The sequence below is a fragment of the Pleurodeles waltl genome, chromosome 3_1, assembly GCF_031143425.1.
Source record: "Pleurodeles waltl isolate 20211129_DDA chromosome 3_1, aPleWal1.hap1.20221129, whole genome shotgun sequence".
In the NCBI taxonomy this organism is placed as follows: domain Eukaryota; kingdom Metazoa; phylum Chordata; class Amphibia; order Caudata; family Salamandridae; genus Pleurodeles; species Pleurodeles waltl.
In genome coordinates, this window is record NC_090440.1 from 844,358,586 (window position 1) to 844,380,799 (window position 22,214).

Genomic DNA, 22,214 nt, shown 5'->3' on the forward strand with positions numbered 1-22,214 from the left:
CGGTAGGACTGGGGCCAAAGCAGTTGGTGTCTTCTTCCTTCTTCTGCAGGGGTTTATCAGCTCAGCAGTCCTCTTCTTCTGTAGTTTCAGGAATCTAAATTCTTAGGTTCAGGGAAGCCTTTAAATACTAAATTTAAGGGCGTGTTTAGGTCTGGGGGGTTAGTAGCCAATGGCTACTAGCCCTGAGGGTGGGTACACCCTCTTTGTGCCTCCTCCCAAGGGGAGGGGGTCACATTCCTATCCCTATTTGGGGAATCCTCCTTCTACAGGATGGAGGATTTCTAAAAGTCAGAGTCACCTCAGCGCAGGACACCTTAGGGGCTGTCCTGACTGGTCAGTGACTCCTCCTTGTTTTTCTCATTATCTCACCTGGACTTGCCGCCAAAAGTGGGGGCTGTGTCCAGGGGGCGGGCATCTCCACTAGCTGGAGTGCCCTGGGGCATTGTAACACGAAGCTTGAGCCTTTGAAGCTCACTGCTAGGTGTTACAGTTCCTGCAGGGGGGAGGTGTGAAGCACCTCTACCCAGAGCAGGCTTTGTTTCTGTCCTCAGAGAGCACAAAGGCTCTCACCGCATGAGGTCAGAAACTCGTCTCTCAGCAGCAGGCTGGCACAGACCAGTCAGTCCTGCACTGAACAATTGGGTAAAATACAGGGGGCATCTCTAAGAGGCCCTCTGTGTGCATTTTTTAATAAATCCAACACTGGCATCAGTGTGGGTTTATTATTCTGAGAAGTTTGATACTAAACTTCCCAGTATTCAGTGTAGCCATTATGGAGCTGTGGAGTTCGTTTTTGACAGACTCCCAGCCCATATACTCTTATGGCTACCCTGCACTTACAATGTCTAAGGTTTTGCTTAGACACTGTAGGGGCATAGTGCTCATGCACCTATGCCCTCACCTGTGGTATAGTGCACCCTGCCTTAGGGCTGTAAGGCCTGCTAGAGGGGTGACTTACCTATGTCACAGGCAGTGTGAGGTTGGCATGACACCCTGAGGGGAGTGCCATGTCGACTTAGTCATGTTCTCCCCACCAGCACACACAAGCTGGCAAGCAGTGTGTCTGTGCTGAGTGAGGGGTCCCTAGGGTGGCATAAGACATGCTGCAGCCCTTAGAGACCTTCCCTGGCATCAGGGCCCTTGGTACCAGGGGTACCAGTTACAAGGGACTTACCTAGGTGCCAGGGTTGTGCCAATGTGGAAACAATGGTACATTTTAGGTGAAAGAACACTGGTGCTGGGGCCTGGTTAGCAGGGTCCCAGCACACTTCTCAGTCAAGTCAGCATCAGTATCAGGCAAAAAGTGGGGGGTAACTGCAACAGGGAGCCATTTCTTTACACAAGCCCCCCCCAGCCCACAGGCCAGGAGACTCAGCCAAAGCTGGGAGAGTCTTCCTAGTCTGTCAGGCGAGGAAGAGTAGAGGAAATAGGCTGGTTTGTTGCAGGGCCTACTCTGCCTTACATCCTCCTGTTCAGGTCATTCCCTCTGGGGAACTGTCCCACTTCCACAGTGATAGGACCTAGTCTGAATTGCCTCTTGTCTGTGTCTTTAATGTCTCCACCCATTCTCTCTATTTTGGGGTTAGAGGTATCCACCTCTGCTAATCTTATTTTAGCCAGGGTCACCCCTAGCTTACCCAAAGAGGTTACCCAGAGCTGGAGTAACCCCACCATGACCAACAGGGTCAGGGGGCCTAACTTGCTATTTGGCATGGGGTCTGACAACCATGCCAAGGATAGTGCAGCCATAAAGGCTAACACCCAGCAGAGGCCACTGACAGCTGTCAGTGCCCAGAACCACACCTTTAGCTCTTCACCTACAAGGGAAGGGGCTAAGTTACAGGCTTCTTTGGGTTCAGGGTGCCTGTCTGCTGTATTAGAGTGGGGGGTTACCACATCTTGTAGTAAACACCCTTCTTCCATTCTTTCTTCTGTTAGCTGAGGAGCCACCCACTCAGGCTTAACAGTTGCCTGACTAGCCAGGACGTCTTGTGGGTCAGGTTGGACTTTACCAGTGCCACTTGTGGAGTTCTCCCCTACTGGAGCAGAATCTCCTTGGCTTGCTGGAACCTTGGCTAAAGGTTGTCCACCTTTCCTACTCTGTTTTCTTTTCTTTTTCTTCTGGGGCCTACTTGCAGTTACTGCAGGGGTAGCACCTTCAGAATCCTTGGGAGAGGACTGGCACCGGACCAGTTCCTCTCTTGGGCTATGACTAACCTCTGGGTAGTCATTTCCAAGGAGACAATCAAGGGGGAGGTCTGTACTGACTACCACCCTTCTCCAGCTAAAAGTCCCACCCACTTCTATGGGCACAAAAGCCACAGGCCTATCAGTGACCCTGTCTGGGCTAACTCTTACTCTGGCCATCTCACCTGGGATGTACTGGTTTGAGAACACCAGCCTGTCATGCACAATAGTGTGACTGGCACAAGTGTCTCTCAGGGCAGTGGCTGGGATTCCATTCACCAGTAGGTGGTGGAAGTGTCTACTTCCCTCTGGAATCTCCAACTCACCTGTTGGGCCCTTTTTCCAGTTGAAGGCTATGAAGACCTCCTCATCTGAGGAGTCATCCCCAATGGCTACACTGGTTACCCCTGGGATTTTGCTAGGGGGTTTGTTTTTGGGACAAGAAGTGTCCTTGGTGTGGTGTCCTGTCTGTCTACAGTTATGGCACCATGCCTTAGTGGCATCCCAGTTCTTACCCTGGTACCCACCTTTGTTTTGGGTTGTGTCTCGGGGCCCACCCACCTGGTCTGGTTTTTGGGGGCCTACAGAGGACTCTTTTTCTTTGTTTCTAGTGTCACCCACTTTCTCCTGGGGAGTCTTTGTAACCCCTTTCTTTTGGTCACCCCCAGTGGAAGTTTTGGTTACCCTAGTCTTGACCCAGTGGTCTGCCTTCTTTCCCAATTCTTGGGGAGAAATTGGACCTAGGTCTACCAGATACTGATGCAACTTTTCATTGAAACAGTTACTTAAAATGTGTTCTTTCATAAACAAATTATAAAGCCCAACATAGTCATGCACTTCATTTCCAGTTACCCAACCTTCCAGTGTTTTCACTGAGTAGTCTACAAAATCAACCCAGGTCTGGCTCGAGGATTTTTGAGCCCCCCTGAATCTAATTCTATACTCCTCAGTGGAGAATCCAAAGCCCTCAATCAGGGTACCCTTCATGAGGTCATAGGATTCTGCATCTTTTCCAAAGAGTGTGAGGACTCTATCCCTACACTTTCCAGTGAACATTTCCCAAAGGAGAGCACCCCAGTGAGATCTGCTTACTTTTCTGGTTACACAAGCCCTCTCAAAAGCTGTGAACCATTTGGTGATGTCATCACCATCTTCATATTTAGTTACAATCCCTTTAGGGATTTTCAACATGTCAGGAGAATCTCTGACCCTATTTATGTTGCTGCCACCATTGATGGGACCTAGGCCCATCTCTTGTCTTTCCCTTTCTATGGCTAGGATCTGTCTTTCCAAAGCCAATCTTTTGGCCATCCTGGCTAACTGGATGTCCTCTTCACTGAGGCTATCCTCAGTGATTTCAGAGGTACTGGCCCCTCCTGTGAGGGAAGCAGCATCTCTGACTATCACAGTTGGAATCAGGGATTGAGGGTCCCTGGGTTCCCTAGTTAGGACTGGAAGGGGGGAATTCTCCTCCAAGTCACTAACATCCTCCTCTGGGTTGTCATCCGCAGAGGGGTTGGCTTTTTCAAACTCTGCCAAAAGCTCCTGGAGCTGTTGTTTGGAGGGTCTTAAGCCAATTGTGATTTTCTTTATTTTGCAGAGTGACCTTAGCTCCCTCATCTTAAGATGGAGGTAAGGGGTGGTGTCGAGTTCCACCACATTCACATCTGTACTAGACATTATGTTTCTAAAAGTTGGAATATTTTTTAAGAATCTAAAACTAGTTCTAGGTTCTAATTCAAACTTTCACAAAACTTTTAAACTCTAAAAGGAAATGCTAAACAGGGACTAACACAAGGCCCTAGCAGGACTTTTAAGAATCTAGAAAAATAGTTCAAATTGCAAAAATCAATTTCTAATGACAATTTTTGGAATTTGTCGTGTGATCAGGTATTGGCTGAGTAGTCCAGCAAATGCAAAGTCTTGTACCCCACCGCTGATCCACCAATGTAGGAAGTTGGCTCTGTATGCACTATTTCAAAGTAAGGAATAGTATGCACAGAGTCCAAGGGTTCCCCTTAGAGGTAAGATAGTGGCAAAAAGAGATAATACTAATGCTCTATTTTGTGGTAGTGTGGTCGAGCAGTAGGCTTATGAAAGGAGTAGTGTTAAGCATTTGTTGTACATACACACAGGCAATAAATGAGGAACACACACTCAGAGACAAATCCAGCCAATAGGTTTTGTTATAGAAAAATATATTTTCTTAGTTTATTTTAAGAACCACAGGTTAAAATTCTACATGTAATATCTCATTTGAAAGGTATTGCAGGTAAGTACTTTAGGAACTTTGAATAATTACAGTAGCATATATACTTTTTACATAAAACACAATAAGCTGTTTTAAAAGTGGACACTGCAATTTTCACAGTTCCTGGGGGAGGTAAAGTATTGTTAGGTTTCACAGGTAAGTAAGTCACTTACAGGTTTCAGTTTTGGGTCCAAGGTAGCCCACTGTTGGGGGTTCAGAGCAACCCCAAAGTTACCACACCAGCAGCTCAGGGCCGGTCAGGTGCAGAGGTCAAAGAGGTGCCCAAAACACATAGGCTTCAATGGAGAGAAGGGGGTGCCCCGGTTCCAGTCTGCCAGCAGGTAAGTACCCGCGTCTTCGGAGGGCAGACCAGGGGGGTTTTGTAGGGCACCGGGGGGGGACACAAGTCCACACAGAAAGTACACCCTCAGCAGCGCGGGGGCGGCCGGGTGCAGTGTGTAAACAAGCGTCGGGTTTCCAATGGGAGTCAATGGGAGACCAAGGGTCTCTTCAGCGGTGCAGGCAGGCAAGGGGGGGGCTCCTCGGGGTAGCCACCACCTGGGCAAGGGAGAGGGCCTCCTGGGGGTCACTCCTGCACTGAAGTTCCGTTCCTTCAGGTGCTGGGGGCTGCGGGTGCAGGGTCTTTTCCAGCCGTCGGGATTTTAGAGTCAGGCAGTCGCGGTCAGGGGGAGCCTCGGGATTCCCTCTGCAGGCGTCGCTGTGGGGACTCAGGGGGGACAACTTTGGTTACTCACAGTCTCGGAGTCGCCGGAGGGTCCTCCCTGAGGTGTTGGTTCTTCACCAGTCGAGTCGGGGTCGCCGGGTGCAGTGTTGCAAGTCTCACGCTTCTTGCGGGGATTGCAGGGGTCTTTAAATCAGCTCCTCTGAAACAAAGTTGCAGTCTTTTTGGAGCAGGGCCGCTGTCCTCGGGAGTTTCTTGTTCCTCTTGAAGCAGGGCAGTCCTCTGAGGATTCAAAGGTCGCTGGTCCTGGGGAAAGCGTCGCTGGAGCAGGTTTCTTTAGAAGGCAGGAGACAGGCCGGTAGGACTGAGGCCAAAGCAGTTGGTGTCTTCTTCCTTCTTCTGCAGGGGTTTTTCAGCTCAGCAGTCCTCTTCTTCTGTAGTTTCAGGAATCTAAATTCTTAGGTTCAGGGAAGCCCTTAAATACTAAATTTAAGGGCGTGTTTAGGTCTGGGGGGTTAGTAGCCAATGGCTACTAGCCCTGAGGGTTGGTACACCCTCTTTGTGCCTCCTCCCAAGGGGAGGGGGTCACATTCCTATCCCTATTGGGGGAATCCTCCTTCTACAAGATGGAGGATTTCTAAAAGTCAGAGTCACCTCAGCTCAGGACACCTTAGGGGCTGTCCTGACTGGTCAGTGACTCCTCCTTGTTTTTCTCATTATCTCTCCTGGACTTGCCGCCAAAAGTGGGGGCTGTGTCCAGGGGGCGGGCATCTCCACTAGCTGGAGTGCCCTGGGGCATTGTAACACGAAGCTTGAGCCTTTGAAGCTCACTGCTAGGTGTTACAGTTCCTGCAGGGGGGAGGTGTGAAGCACCTCCACCCAGAGCAGGCTTTGTTTCTGTCCTCAGAGAGCACAAAGGCTCTCACCGCATGAGGTCAGAAACTCGTCTCTCAGCAGCAGGCTGGCACAGACCAGTCAGTCCTGCACTGAACAATTGGGTAAAATACAGGGGGCATCTCTAAGAGGCCCTCTGTGTGCATTTTTTAATAAATCCAACACTGGCATCAGTGTGGGTTTATTATTCTGAGAAGTTTGATACTAAACTTCCCAGTATTCAGTGTAGCCATTATGGAGCTGTGGAGTTCGTTTTTGACAGACTCCCAGCCCATATACTCTTATGGCTACCCTGCACTTACAATGTCTAAGGTTTTGCTTAGACACTGTAGGGGCATAGTGCTCATGCACCTATGCCCTCACCTGTGGTATAGTGCACCCTGCCTTAGGGCTGTAAGGCCTGCTAGAGGGGTGACTTACCTATGCCACAGGCAGTGTGAGGTTGGCATGACACCCTGAGGGGAGTGCCATGTCGACTTAGTCATTTTCTCCCCACCATCACACACAAGCTGGCAAGCAGTGTGTCTGTGCTGAGTGAGGGGTCCCTAGGGTGGCATAAGACATGCTGCAGCCCTTAGAGACCTTCCCTGGCATCAGGGCCCTTGGTACCAGGGGTACCAGTTACAAGGGACTTACCTAGATGCCAGGGTTGTGCCAATTGTGGAAACAATGGTACATTTTAGGTGAAAGAACACTGGTGCTGGGGCCTGGTTACCAGGGTCCCAGCACACTTCTCAGTCAAGTCAGCATCAGTATCAGGCAAAAAGTGGGGGGTAACTGCAACAGGGAGCCATTTCTTTACAGGTGTCCTTGGAGGTTCCTGAACAGGAGGAAAATCACATGGTCTAGGCCAGCATCACAGGCACACACCATTGGCATCCTCTGTACCACAAAGAACAATGGCCAGCCAAAAGGGGAGCAAAGCAGCAGCAGAGCTGAAGCGCAAATTCTTTGAGAGGGAACTGGACATCCTAACTGAAGGATGTTGTGACCACCATGAGGAGTTGTTTGGGAGGCTGTCTCAGAGTGTCTCTGAGGCTGACAAGAAAAGGGTTGCAGCCTGGCTATGTGAAGTTCAGGGGACAGGAATAGGACCATCCAATGTGCCTCCACTGCCTACAGCAGTGGAGGTGAAGGTGAAAACAACTTTGGAGTTAGAGGCAGCCTGTGGATTTGGGTCCCTGAGCATATCTATACCCCCACCAACCACCGGTAAGAGTAAATTTCCTTCTACTTCCACCTAGTAACAACACTCTATTGTCCACAGGCAAGCAACAGAGCCTCACACATATATGCCTGGATGGTCCGTGCTGATGAGGAAATCACTACAACTGGTGCATTATGGAACATGTAGTCATGTACAGAAATAGTTCTGTTACTGTCAGCCAGTATTTGTTACTGTATCAAAACAAAAGAGCCAGTGTATCTTTCATACTATTTATTCCATATCTCAATTCCCAAATAGATACACCTGGTGAAACACAGGAAGGGGATTGTGAAGAGGGAGAGGACCAGTCCCAGTCTCAGCTGGAGGAAGGGCAGGGTGATGTGCTCAGGAGTCCACCGGGAACATCGTTGGCCCGTGACAGTGCAGCTTTTACCCTATTCCATGCATCTGAAATTTGGGTGCAGCAGTCCCACGGCAGTCGACACCATGATGCATCCCTGTGACCAGGGTCCAGTGTCTGGACCCAACCCAACAGGCCCCAAAGTGCCAGCAAGCAGTGCAGGCTGCATGTTCCCAGGAAGGAACCAGCTACCAGTCTGGAGACACAGAACAGGCCATGTTCAGGGTTCAGCTCCTGCAAACCAAACACAGGTGAGTCATTAGCCAGATAAATCTCACAGGAGTTTGCAAATATCAACCAGCAGATGTCAGCCAACTAGGTAGACCTCAATACAAAATAGGATGCCATTATTGGGTCCCTTGACCCTGCAGGGAGATGGTAGAGGACAGACACCTATTATGGCACTGTGAGCACAGCCGTGCTACAAGATTAGATACCCTAACCAGGGCAATTGGCAGGCTAGCCCAGGCAACAACGCAACACAGCAGACACACACACTGGCCCCATAGGTGATGATGGGCCACTTCAGTGATGATGTGGCCTGAGGGCTGCATGAGATTACTGCAGCTGTAGAGGCAATAGAAACTGTCAGCATTGACAGTGGTGCAATTGTTGTTGCAGCAGACAGCAAGGTGTCCAGCTTGAGTGTCCAGTGTCCAGCTTGAGCAGGTTTCTGTTGCTTAGCCACATATCCTACAACAGAGCAGCAGCTTCCAATTGGCACCTACAACTCCTGGTACCCCATATGCCGGACGAAGTGCTAAAGAGCGACTTCAGACTGACATTGTGCCTGTGTAGATTTTTATTTATGTTTCCCCATGTGGTGTTGTAACCACACAACATGTGCAGGCACGATATACATTGCACTCATGACGGACAGGGAGGCTATCCATCTTGTTGCCAACACTGACAAAGTGTTGCCTTTTGGCATTGAATCACAACAGTTGTTTTGTCATTCTTGGGAGATATTGGGTGCATGTGGATTTCTAACAGTGCAAAATAATGCCTTGCTATGTGGTCCCTGCGCCATCTCGCCTCTGCTGCTTGGCTTCTCTTGACTGGCTGTTGTGCAGATGGAGCTGGGTCATCGTCCTCAGATTCTGATCCAGACATCCCTACATGTAGATCACACTTGCAGGTGATGTTGTGCAATACTGCACGGGCTGCCACTATCTTGCACACTGTTTCAGGTGCATAATGCAAGGCTCCCCAATCTTGGGTAAACACCAGAAGCGTGACTTCAGGAGGCCAAACGTACTTTCAATCACAGTCCTTGTGCGCCTATGTGCAATGCTTTAGCACCTTTCATGGGTGATGGTGGCAGTCAAGTAGGGTGTCATGATCCAATGATGCAGGGCATATGCATTGTCACCTGTAGAGACACATATGTGGGTTGAACAACATGAAGTCCTACGTATTGATGACTATCCTATTTTGGATTGGTGGTAAATTGCATGAGCAAATGGGCCATTTTGCGACTGCTCGCAAACTGCTACTCATTTGTAAATGCATTTTTGCGACTCACATTTAACCAGTTGCTAAAGACGACACAATTTCCGACTGCTTTTTTTGGTGATTCTCAAACCATTTGCATCGCAATTTCCGGTTTGCAAGTGCTTTTCGTACATCGTGTACGGACGGTTTTGCATTCTAGAACCCAATTGCAACCAGTTTGTGAGTCACAAATTGGTCGTACATCGGGCTCTAAAAGTTAAAAGTGCATGGCCGAGAGAAACACAAAGCCAGTAATTTAAGCGTAAGTCAGTGCTTGACTTTGTCTGTACTAATAACACTTCATTCCTACCCAGATAAATCCTTTTTAGCAGCTTTATAAGAACAGATTGAAAAAAAACAAGGTTCTAAACATTTGTCTTGCAATTTGCACGTAGATGCTTAACTTTGATTCATAGCTTACTGTACTACATTAGAAGGATTGCTGCTTATGAACTGCAAATCGTACAAGGATAAGTATCAAAAGCAGTTATCCATTACATAGCTACATAAAATAACAATCTGTCATCTGCATGTTACACAATGTGCTGTGCAAAAGACACCTTAACCCTCTATGCTACTTTATGAGTCAAAACTGTGAGTAGTCAAAACACAAATCTCTCCAGCAAGTCCATCAACCACAAGAGTTTTCTTATCATTATTATTATTCCCTGACATTTACTAGGCACACAAAGCTCTCTATTGCAGATGTCCTTACCCCATGAGATATTTAACAAGCATTTGCAATGCAATAGGTCTTGCATTTGCTTGAGTTAGAGCTATTGGCATGTAAATTCATAACTGGACATTTCTTGCCACATAAATTGGTCAACACTGCCTCATAATTTTGTTTTTTTCTGCCATATGATTCTAGTGCTCCAGAATATAACTAAAGCACTTCCATTTACCTCCCTCCTCCATCTGCAGCAAAAAATGGAAATGTTTCTGTTTAGCATCCTAATTTAAATCTGCCATTCTAATTCCAATAGAATACCACTTGCATCCCCCCACCATCAGAGTTGCTGGCTGGCTAACACAATTCCCCCAAAAAGACACGACAGCCACAAAGGAGAAATAAACCAGAAGGCTCACCCAAACATATCAAGAGTGCTCAAACAGTCCTAGTGTAATAAGGATGTTAAGTCTCTTGAATCATGGTTATAATTATAATAAGTAGAGATTATTAAAACATATACAATTATCACATCGACCTTTATCAGAAATAAACTTTTGGCATCAGACTGTAATGCTCAAAACACCATAACAAAAATATAATTTGTAAGAAACATGGCCATGAGACCATATTGTTAGCCACTAAAAACGCATTACCTTCTGAAAAAAACAGGTGAAAGTAAGGCAATATAACCATATATTCAGCCCCTAGAGGGCATAGTGCATTACGCATTTTCAGGAGTAGCAAGCCTATGGCAATGATATTACAAACAAGGCTTAAAACACAAACTACTCTCAGCTGTAATACAAAACTTCCAGCCATGAGAGCTTAAAAAGACACTGAATGGTGGGAGGGGTTATTATTTGGGGTCCCCAATAACATAGTGCGGGGACTGAAAAAGACCATGTCGTGCTGAACGCTGGTGGTGGCCCCATTCTCCTAGGACCACCACAGGCTGAGTTATGGGCAAAAATGTTTTGTAAAAGTAAAGCATCTCTGCATACCACTTACATTGGTCCAATAAATGGTTCAAGGATAATTAATTTTGTTTTATAGCACATTGTCATTCATACGCTCTGACAAGCTTTACTGCCCTGAGCAACACAGAGCAGTTTAGAAAATAAAGAGCATTGTGGCAAATCCAAACAAAAGTTAGAGGGAGACTTACAACTTTTGTCAACTTAGGAACTGAAGAACCAGGTTTGATTACAGACATTAGCTCAAAATCCTGTTATTCTGGGCAAATCACTTACTCTTGTAAAAAAAAAAAAAAAAAAGTAAACTTGTGTAATGTAACTGGTGCTCATATAAAGCATTCCGATGCCCACAAACCAAATTCACGGGTTATAAACGTGCAAAAAAAGCACTAACTTAAATCCTCATAGCAATGTGGTACACAGTGATCGAATGGAATCACATAGCTCAAGAAGTGACAGACTTGACATATTATAGAGTTACAGCTTTCGGCGACGAGAAATCAAAGGGCACTGTTACCCAGTGAACTGGAACCTTCAGTGAGCATTGCACGTGAACTAAAAGACTCAACATACAAGGCTGCTCTCAGTTAATTTCCATTGACCATCCATGCATTCAGTTCCATAAAATATATTTTATGTTGTAATGGTTCTAAAGAGTTCCTCCATCTAAGGAGTTCTTCTCTGTTTTTAATATCAACATTGGGAGTTGTTGCATTTACCCTCATGCCTTGGTCACTGAACTAGTCACTTAGGACTTCTAATGCTAGTTATGACTTGTGGGCTTCCCCCACATAGAATTAGCAGTAACTAGCATTTTATCCTCTGCCCATCCATGGTGCAAACATGCATGTTCTGTGCACCCTGAGAAGGGACCAAGGCAAATATGTAAAAATCATATTGGAAAAAGGTTTCAACATTATATTTATTTATAAATACAGGATGCCATCCAGGCACCGGCTTGTCTCTTCATTACCACGGTCAGGCCTACATCTACGCCTGAAGTGCCTTTCATCAGGGAATAGGTAAACCTCATGTTAGTTTGTAAGTGCTGCACTTTTGAATCAAGTCTCTCATATTTGCATGCTTTTACTCCTGGCGGCGCGATGAATATGTGCTCACTTTCTAAAAGAGATGCACTCGTAGAAACAACCTATAAAATGGGACATCACTATAAATAACAAGATGATAATCGGAGCTACAATAATCACACCGGCAATCACGCGTTAACTGGAAACGTTGCACGAGTGGGGGCCGGTTTGCAACAGGTGATCGGTTTTACCGACAGCAACATGACAATATGTTTCATTTTTTATAGCCACTGCTGTTGGGAAGATGAAGATACGTGTAATGTTATATAGTGCTGCACTCCTAAAAGCAGCTTCTAAAATTGATAGCACTTTAAATATTAAACAAACAACCATTTCCACTCTAGTCCTACCAGACAGAATTTTGCTATATTACCAATTATAGCTTATTAAAAGTCATGCACAGTGTTACAATACCTGCTGTAAATAACATGTACTTTTGAAATCAGAATTAATGCCAAAACATAAAAGAATGTGCAAAACGAATGAAACTAATAAAATATATTTAATAACCTTCTTTACCAGCAGTGATTTTGATATATTCATGGCTTGCAGTAACTGCACTACTGTTTCAAGCATTTAATATTTGGTACCAATCTAAAGAATACATATTTAAACTGAGTCACACTAGCTGTACCGGCTTTTATAAAAATCCCCGATAAGTAGGAAGTGTGGAGGCAATTTTTAGGCAACATCATGCACAGTAAAAAAGTGAACACTGGCATAGCCTTGAAGACTATGTTATAAACCGCAGGACCACAAAAATATTCCACAGAGTCTTCCCTCCTGGCCTCCATTCTATGTGTAAATATTTCACTGTCCACCCCTCCCGGTATGAATTAAACATCAACTACTGAAAATTGGAAGGGGTAAATTAAAGCACAAAGCGCCCAGTCTTGAGAGCCAGGCGCAGCACGTTGAAGAAAGCCGTCTGATAAAACCAATAGTCACTGTGAGCGACCACATTTAGCAAACATTACACCTTCTGGTCGCCCAATAGTATAACTCTAATAACATCACATCACAACTCTTCCTTTACATTTTTTTTAAAATCCATTCATATTAGCCAACAGAAGCTCAATACATAGACATGATGCCCTAGTTATTCCATGTAGCACTAATAGCCCACCTACAGCAAAAGTGTCTATCATACACTTTCAGACTTATCTAAGGTAGCATGCAAAGTTTATGTTACCGCTGTGATCCTACAATTAGTCTTAGACTGCTTTTGCCACAATACATGACCTATATTATAAAAGCCACCCTTGGGCAGACGAATAATTGATATGCACTCACACCTTCCTCTCAATGGAACCGAGATGGCTGCACAACAAAAGAGTGTAAAGTGAAGGGAACGGGCGAAAGGAACAATAAAGAAAGCTATCTCTATTGTGACCAGATGTGTCTGTGATTCACATGCAGATATTAACTAACTTCTCTGACAACACAGCAGAGAAAATCTTCCAACGGAGACTGGAAACTAGTTCCCAAGCTTGCCAAATGTTTCCTGCAACTACAAAGTACCTTCTGTTGTTGTTTTTTACTTTAAACAAAAGAGACAAAAACAGAAAACATATTCATCGCTTCTTTAACTAACACTATACAAAAGACTGGTTATTTGGTGAACTAATAGCCTTTTTCTCCTTGGAAAAAGAACTATTTTTAACTTATAAGCGCTGTACTTTTTAAATAAGTCTCTCATATTTGCCTATTTTTAATACTAGCTGCAAGATAAATATGTGCTCACTTTCTAAAAATGCTGCACTCTTAGAAACAGCTAATAAGATGGGACATCACTATAAATAACAAGCTGACAATCAGAGCTACAATAACCACACCGGGCATCGCACATTTACAAAATAAAAAGTGTACAGATGAGACCCGGTTTTGCAACAGGTGGTCAGTTTTACAGATGGCAGTAAAAGTGGATCATTGTTACAACTCCTACAGTATACATCGGTAGAAGAGGTGAAATTGATGTTTGCATTTTCTTTTTTAATGTCCTTCATAATATTACACTGCATCTGTGTACTTTTTTCAAACATCTTGTGACAGCGACTCACAAGCCCGGTCTACGTTCCCTCCAAAATTTAATTTCTCCTGCCCTATCCGAGAAGTACAAAAAGAACAGATGATGGACGGAATGCTGAACAATGCAAACATTCACCCCAGTCACAAATATCTGGAATCCACTGTTTTTTTGCTCACCACGCCACCCCAGTTTGGACCCAGTCATATGCAAATCAGTCTTGACTCTGTTCCTCATTGGAACAGTCCAGCCCAAACTGCCAAACCAGGTCCTCCCTGGGCCGGAAACAACCATCCTAAGACCGGTTTCAGGGTATCACCCTTCATCAACTAGGCTAGCTTGAATCCAGTGGCGCAGTGAGCACGGGACCCACGTCTGGGCATACCCTTCTCACTTGGGCTGACAAATGTGAGAAGTAGGCATCAGAGATGCATGTTTTCTGCAGTTGACAGTAAAGAAACAAGGGGGGGGAGGAGAGCAGGGCTGAGAAAGCACATCCAGCTAGGAGAAATGTAAAACCCAGACTTGAGCCCCATCTACCAGTGGACTTCACCCCCTCGACCCACATTGTGAGCGATACAGTAACAATTAGTCACAGAGGCAGAATCGTCATGACTGGGAGCGTTATAAAGTGCTCCCTTTAATGTGAACTGCATAAACCTGACAGCATACAGTTCTATAGGTAGCTTCAAATTCCACAGGATCAGTACAAAAAAGTGTGCTTTTCTCCTTCTCTTGCTGCCACTCCAAGTGAGGTCCATGGTCACACAGCCTGGGGCACACTGCACAAGCAGCAGTCTGGAGCAGAACCGGGCTGCATAGCGTTAATTACACACGGAGGGACACTTGGCAGCACTGTCTAGAGCCCTACTCTGCTGCTGAGCGCAAGTCATGCCTGGTGGAGCTGCAAGGGGGGGCTCCCACAATACGAGGCACCAGAGGGAAGGGGAGACGAGGGCTCTGAGGAAAACACAACCCAGAGCAGCCAGCACATAACAAAACTGTGTTTTTTTAAAGATACAGCACAACAATAGAGAATAACCATTTTAAATAAACAAACTGCAACACGATCTTTACTCACCACGCACACCTGTGGGCAAGCCATTGCCTGTAAAAGCCACTAAACCAAGAGAAAGAGAGCGAGGGCGAGCTGGCCCTGCAAAAGCCCACCTCTGCTGTTGGTTCTATGTTTGCAGAGGGAGGTGGTGGGAAGGAGGGACTGAACACCCACCCACAGTGTAAGAGGAACCAGCAAATACTAAAAAAAAAAATCCCCTACAGAAGAGATAAACAGGATGTAGCAAGTAATTGTACAGTAGTTGGCCCTGCTCCCAAAGAGAAAAAGGCAGGACAAAGAGGCAGAACTCACCACTAGCAAGTAAGGATGTTTAAAGGACACTGCAACCCACAAATGAAATAGCTTTGGCTCACAGTAAAAGTATACTTAAAAGTATACAACATGTCGAACGTTTACACTCGACCTAAAACTGCAGCCTTTACAACAATTAAGCCACAATAGATTTAGGTCATCAACAACTCATCCCTCATAATACCCCATGCAGCATAAGCCCATACTTATTTTAGAAAAAAATCCTTTATTCCATATCCAAAATACATTATTTTCTCATATATATATACAATATCTACAATCCCCCATCGTAAAAGATAGACAAACTAAAGTGCAAATAGAAAAAGTGCTCATGTAAAAGAAAAGACAAAGATTAATCAATCTCCCACTCTAATAATTCAGAAAATAAACTTAACAATTGTATGTAGTAGCCTGTCGGTTGTTCTTGTTAAAAACATTGAATCACATGTTGTTTTATGTAGGATTCCACCCCTAATTTTTCATCCTTCAAGAGACAAAATCCAATCCAGGCTATAGCATTATTGTCAACGTTTCGACCCCCTCTAGCTCTTGGGCCAAATCCCGGCTCCACAACGGGTCTTCCTCAGGACTATTCGACAGGGGACATCCACATTACTCCGTAATATATTCCAACATCCATCATCTCCACTCTAACTGAAACAATCCCAACTTTTGTTGATTATTTCTCCCAATCCTTTTATCAAGTCCAATTCATGCCAAAGATCTTCCATATATCACTGCATTCAGTGTAATGCTCTCATCTTTCTAATCGGTATTACTCCCGACCGTTCATGCGACCGTCCATGTGGCTCCTCTCTGCTTTCTGAGAGGAGTTATAACAAGGGTTCCTGCATTGATGCTAGGCTTCCAAAAGGACACCAGTGCAGGGAGAAAGGACATGAATGCTCCGTATTGGATAAATATGCCACATTTCTGCCCTTTCCCTGTGAGGCAGTGCAGCACAGCAAGGTGACTTGCACATTTTTTTGTGACCGAGTTTAAAAAATAAATAAATGCATACGTTCACTATCAGACATGGCTCCACACCCCTTTTTGCTGCCATACCCTGCCCTTCAATGTATGGGTTTCCAGAGTATGTTTTTTTCCAATTCCAGCACTGCCAACAATGTAAATGAAAGAACTACATTGAAAGTGCAAAAAAGAAAGGGACGCTGCAAATGTGATGGTGAAAGACAGGAGATGCATAACTTCAAAATATAGGCTTTTGTCCTGCATGACCTCAGCAACTATGATTTATTTCAGCAGGTTTATTTTTCTTACCAAAATTGTGTGTTTTTTAGTATTACAACGCTAACAGCAGTCCTGTCGGATCTGGTCACTTCTGCACTGAACTGGTTTCCGTTAGATTCACTGCAGCTGTGATCGGTTTGGATTGGATTCCACCATGAAGAAACTAAAACTTCCTTAGGAAGTTTCTGAGTTTACATGACCTGTCTGTAGGAAACTGGCCCATTGTTTGCAGTACTCCCCCACATTTTGCGTTATATTGATGGTAACTTGACTGAGTGTGTGCTGGGACCCTGCTAACCAGGTCCCAGCACCAGTGTTCCTTCCCTAAACTGCACCATTGTTTCCACAATTGTCACAACCTTGGCACACACCTAAGTCCCTTGTAATAGGTACTAGTGGTACCAAGGGCTCTGTGACCAGGGAAGGTTCCTAAGGGCTGCAGCTTCTATTGTGCCACCCTAAGGGGCCCCTCACCAAGCGCACACACACACACTGCCATTGCAGAATGTGTGTGCTAGTGGAGAGTAAAAGGTAATGCCTACATGGCAACCCTTCCAGGGTGCCATGCCCACAAATTACTGCCTGTGGCATGGATAAGTCATCCCTCTAGCAGGCCTTACACCCCTGAGGCAGGGTACACTATACCACAGATGAGAGCATAACTGCACAAGCAATATGCCCCTACAGTGTCTAAGTCCTTTCTTAGACATTGCAAGTGCAGTGTGGCCATATTAAGTAGATGAGCTAGGAGTTTGTAATTACGAACTCCACAGCTCCATGATGGCTTCACTGAAGGCTGGGAAGTTTGGCATCAAACTTCTTAGCGCAATAAACCCACAGTGATGCCAGTGTTGGATTTATTGTACAATGCACACAGAGGGCATCTTACAGATGTCCCCTGTATTTTCCCAACCATTTAGTGTAAGGATGACCAGTCTGTGTCAGCCTTCCACTAACAGACAAGTTTCTGAGCCTTATACTCTCTGGGGTCAGAAACAAAGTCTGTTCTGGGTGGAAGTGCTTCACAACACCCCCCGCAAAAGAACTGTAAAACTTGGTGGTGAGCCTCAAAGGCTCAGGTCTCTTGTTACAGTGTCCCAGGGAACTCCAGCTAGTGGAGATGTCCACCCCCCGGACCAGGCCCCACTTTTGGCAGCAGGTCTGTCAGGAAAATTAGGTAAAACGGAGAGGAGTGACCAATCTAGCTAGGACCACCCCTAAGGTCCAGAACTGAAGTGCAGAATCCTCCATTTTGGTTTGGAGGACAGGGACCAATAGGGTTAGGAATGTGCCTCCCTCCCCAAAGGGCCACCCTCAGGGACAGTAGTCATTGGTTACTGCCCTCTGACCCCTGTAATGACCCTAAATTTAGGATTTAAGGGCACACCTCAATCTAGGTCCCCAGATTCCTGGCGACCTCAAGAAGCAAAGAAGAAAGAAGCAAGAAGAAGGACTGCTAAGCCGACCCCAGCAGAGAAGAATCCAGACACCAACTGACTTGGCCCCCAGCCCTACTGGCCTGTCTCAAGCTTCAGAAGCCCTGCTACAAAAAGGCGGCGCATCCTGTAGGACCAGCAACCTCTACAAGCCCCAGAGGACTGCCTGTTCAGTAGAGGACCAAGAACTCCAGAGGACAGTGGCCCTGTCCGCAAGAAACTCCAACAAGCATTTGCAATACAATAGGTCTTACGTTTACTTGAGTTGGAGATATTGGCATTGTAAATGCATAACTGGACTTCTTTTTGCCACATTAACTGGTCAACCCTGCCATATGTTTTGGTCCTTCCTGCAGCATCGGTGTCAACACCACAGGCAGCATACAGAGAATTTTGTATGGGTGAGAGCAAATACGTACTTAGCACTAATAAAGGGCAGATGGTGTTTAAGGGATGCAGAAGATAGGCTGAGTCGGTCTACAATGTTGACAAAGCAAACAAAATGAAAAATATACTGAATGTGAACAGAAAGGGAATTTCACCCATGAACAGAAAGGGAATTTCACCCTTCGGTCCAATTATAGTGTTTGTATGTTAACATAATGAAAAGTCTTGCAAGCATTTTTGCCTCACATTTCAACAAAGCTCTAATGAAGCTAGCAGAGCAGACTGAGAAGATTTATGGCCCCAGTAAATGAGATAAGTAATGCCCTGTGTGCGCTGTCATGAGTGCTGGCAGGGAGGGGTCCTGGAGAAAGAGAGGCTCTCTACAATGCAATGCGAGGGCATATTGTGGCTTTCATGAGCAGTGAGCTAAATGACCAGGTGTTTGTTTAGCAAAATAAGCTTATTTTAGGAGACGGAGGTAAACGAGGACAGCACTGGAATAAATCCAAAACAAATGTCAGCAGCATGGGAGGAGGTGGGAAGAACGGAATGCTGCAATAAAACACAGGCAACTACCAGCCTAAAACACCCACAGTTAAAGGGGAGCATCGAAGAAATAAAAAAAAATAGTCTGTCACAGCAACAGATAAAGAAACCAAAGTGGAACAGTACAGTAGTTGGTCACTTCTCTCAAACAGAAAAAGGAGGGAGAAAAAGGCAGAACTGACCACTAGCGAGCAAAACCTTTTAAAGGACACTGTTACCAACAAATGAAATCGCTTTAACACCACAGTATACGTATACTTAAGTATACACCATGTTGCATGCGTAGGTTCAACCTAAAGAGGACTCCAGAACTGTCCCGGATCCGCAAGTCCTGCCCACTCTGCACCCAACTCCCATGGCCTGTATCCAGGTGGCCCACTGGTCCAGAGCAGGTCCCCAGGCAACTCTGACCTTGTGTCCACCCTGGGTTGACCCCGCCTGGCCAACATAACAATGCCTGCCGCCTGAATCCAGGGGCTCCCCCTAACTGCAACCGGATCCGACAAAGATACCCGACACCCAAGGAGACAACCTACACCCACAGCCCCTTGGCCTTGGGGAACCCGATCAATGGTCCAGCAATGGCCAGGGGGCACCTTTCCTGTCCGTCCAGCCTTTAGTTCCCCAGAACCGATCCCCTGGACCCAGCCTGCAGCATCTTTTGTGACCCCTGGCGTCCCCCAATTGAAAAGCATTGGGCGCCCAGATCTGTGTTTGCACCCTGAACCGGCCGTTCCTGTGCCACTGAGGGTATGTGATTGGTGTGATCGGGTGCTGATCTAAACCCCCCAGGCCTCTGTCCTGGAACCGCATGTACTTACCTGCAATCTGCTTTCTACCGAGCACTCCAAGACCGCGTAGGATTCCATGGTAAATCTAACACCAAATTTGACCTCTGCACCCAACTGGCCCCGTGTTACTGGTTGTGCACTTTAGAGTCAACCTAAACTTTGACCTGTGGACATCCTAAATCCCGAAGACTGGAATTGTAAGTCTTGTACTTACCTGTTTTCTGTGTTTACACTCCCCCCCCCACACCACCAGGACTCTATGGAGTCCTATGGAAAACTCCACTGAAATATAAAATTGCTACTCACTTGTAAACTGCTTTATCTGCCTAGAACCAAAAAAAGTACTTTTGAAACATATACTTGATACTTACTTACAACGGTACTTACCTGAAACAAAGTTCTTATGGTTCTAGTAATAAAGTAACAAAATATGTTGTTGCTAAATAAAAACAATTGTTCTGGAGTTAGGGCCAGATGTAGCAAGGCTATTGCCGTTTGCTAGGCGCAAAAGCCCTCACGCGATGCAGAAACGTATTTTGCGAGTCGGAACCGACTCGCAAAATGCATTTCCGACTCGCAATAGGAAGGGGTGTTCCCTTCCTATTTGCGATTTGCAATCAACTCGCAGTTACCATCCACTTGAAGTGGATGGTAACTCATTCGCAAACGGGAAGAGGTCCCCATGGGACCCCTTCCCCTTTGTGAATGATCACAAAAATATTTTATCAGAGCAGGCAGTGGTCCTATGGACCACTGCCTGCTCTGAAAAAAACCGAAACAAAAGGTTTCAGTATTTTTTTCCAAGTGCAGCTCGTTTTCCTTTAAGGAAAACAGGCTGCAGATGGAAAAAAAAATAACTGCTTTATTGAAAAAACGCAGTCACGGACATGGTGGTCTGCTGTCTCCAGCAGGCCACCATCCCCGTGAGTGCCCAGACTCGCAATGGGGTCGCAAACTGCGACCCACCTCATTAATATTAATGAGGTGGGTCTTTGCGACCCCATTGCGAGTCGCAGAAGGTGTCTGAGACACCTTTCTGCATAGCAAATTGTGAGTTGCAATGTGCGAGTCGCTCGGACTCGAAAAATTGCAAGTCACAATTTGCAACGTACCTACATCTGGCCCTTAGTGATTGAGTGTGGGCGTCATTTCTTGACTGTGTGTGTACAATAAATGCTTTGCACTACCCTCTGATAAACTTAACTGCTCGACCACACTACCACAAAAGAGAGCATTAGTAGTATCTACATTGGCCTCTGTTAAGCCTCTGGGGAACCCATGAACCCATGGACTCTTTGCACACTATATCTCATTTTGATATAGTATATACAGAGCCAGACTCCTACACTGTCCATGCACTTTTTTGTCTTTTGGTAGTGTGCTACCATTATGAAAACATCACTTTGCTCTAAAGTTTTCAAAAGCACTAAATTGCAGTGCCTTCTGAAAATGCACAATTGTCCTTACAATTCTCCAAGTCCCTGTGGATGCTACATCCTCGTGGTATGGTCAGTTCTCTGCAATTTAACTCCTGCTGATCTCCAAAAGCAGTGTAATGTAGCTTGGTGCACATTCTGCTCTATCAAAGTACATTACAAAATCCAAAGTCCTATCCAAAGTAGTAGGTGGCATATGTTCGTCTTATGCATTCAGGGATTTTACACTGACACTATATTGGAAAATGACCTAAGGAGTATATAAACATGTGTAACATATTTATGACAAATATTATGAGAATTATCTTCATTCATTATGGTTACATGCAACAGGAATCCATTCCAACAAATGAGAATTCCGTCAATCTGTTTTAGCTGTGTCAGGAAGTTCTTTTGGTTACTACACCAAAGTTATCTTGTTGATAAAACTGAAGTCCTCTAATTATGGTCAGTCCTCTTCCCTCTGATATTCCAGATTTGGGGTCTCATGCAAGCGAGTAAATACTTTGGATCTGTACTTATTATAGACACAGGTGCAGAAGCAAAGGATCTGCCAGTGTGCCACTTGAGGGCATCCCTTAAAAGGAGGAAAGTGAGCTCCATGGAGTCCCTACTCCAGACACCCCTCTGTAGACCGGTGCAGTAATTCAATGCACCTCCCTGCAAGGCAGTCTCTGCCCCCCTTTCAAATCAGACTAAGGTAATCTCTGCACATTCAAATGGGACTGGCAGATTCAAACAGCAAGGGGTGTAGTGTAAATCAAAATATTGTTTATTAGACTTCATGTCCTTAAAACCAAAATTATTAAAACAAGATTATTAAATTATAGAGTGAAAAACAAACAACTATAAAGAACAAGATGGCTTAAAATAGGATTACTATTCATTTTGTTGTTATATTAAAAAATAAATCCACTGTAAGTCCAGTTCTCTTGTTTCCCATATCTAACAAACATTAGAGCACTGGAATGTTGGGAACTCCGTTGAAGACAATGAAGCTGCAAAGATATGTATTCACTGATAAAGGCCTTTTCAACTGAGCGCTCCAAACTTCACAAGCTGCAACTCTTTGTTTTATAAAACTATGTATTTGATTATTTTGGTTAATAAAAATCTACTTTTGAAGTCTTTCTTTTAGCTAACCACTTTACCATTACATTT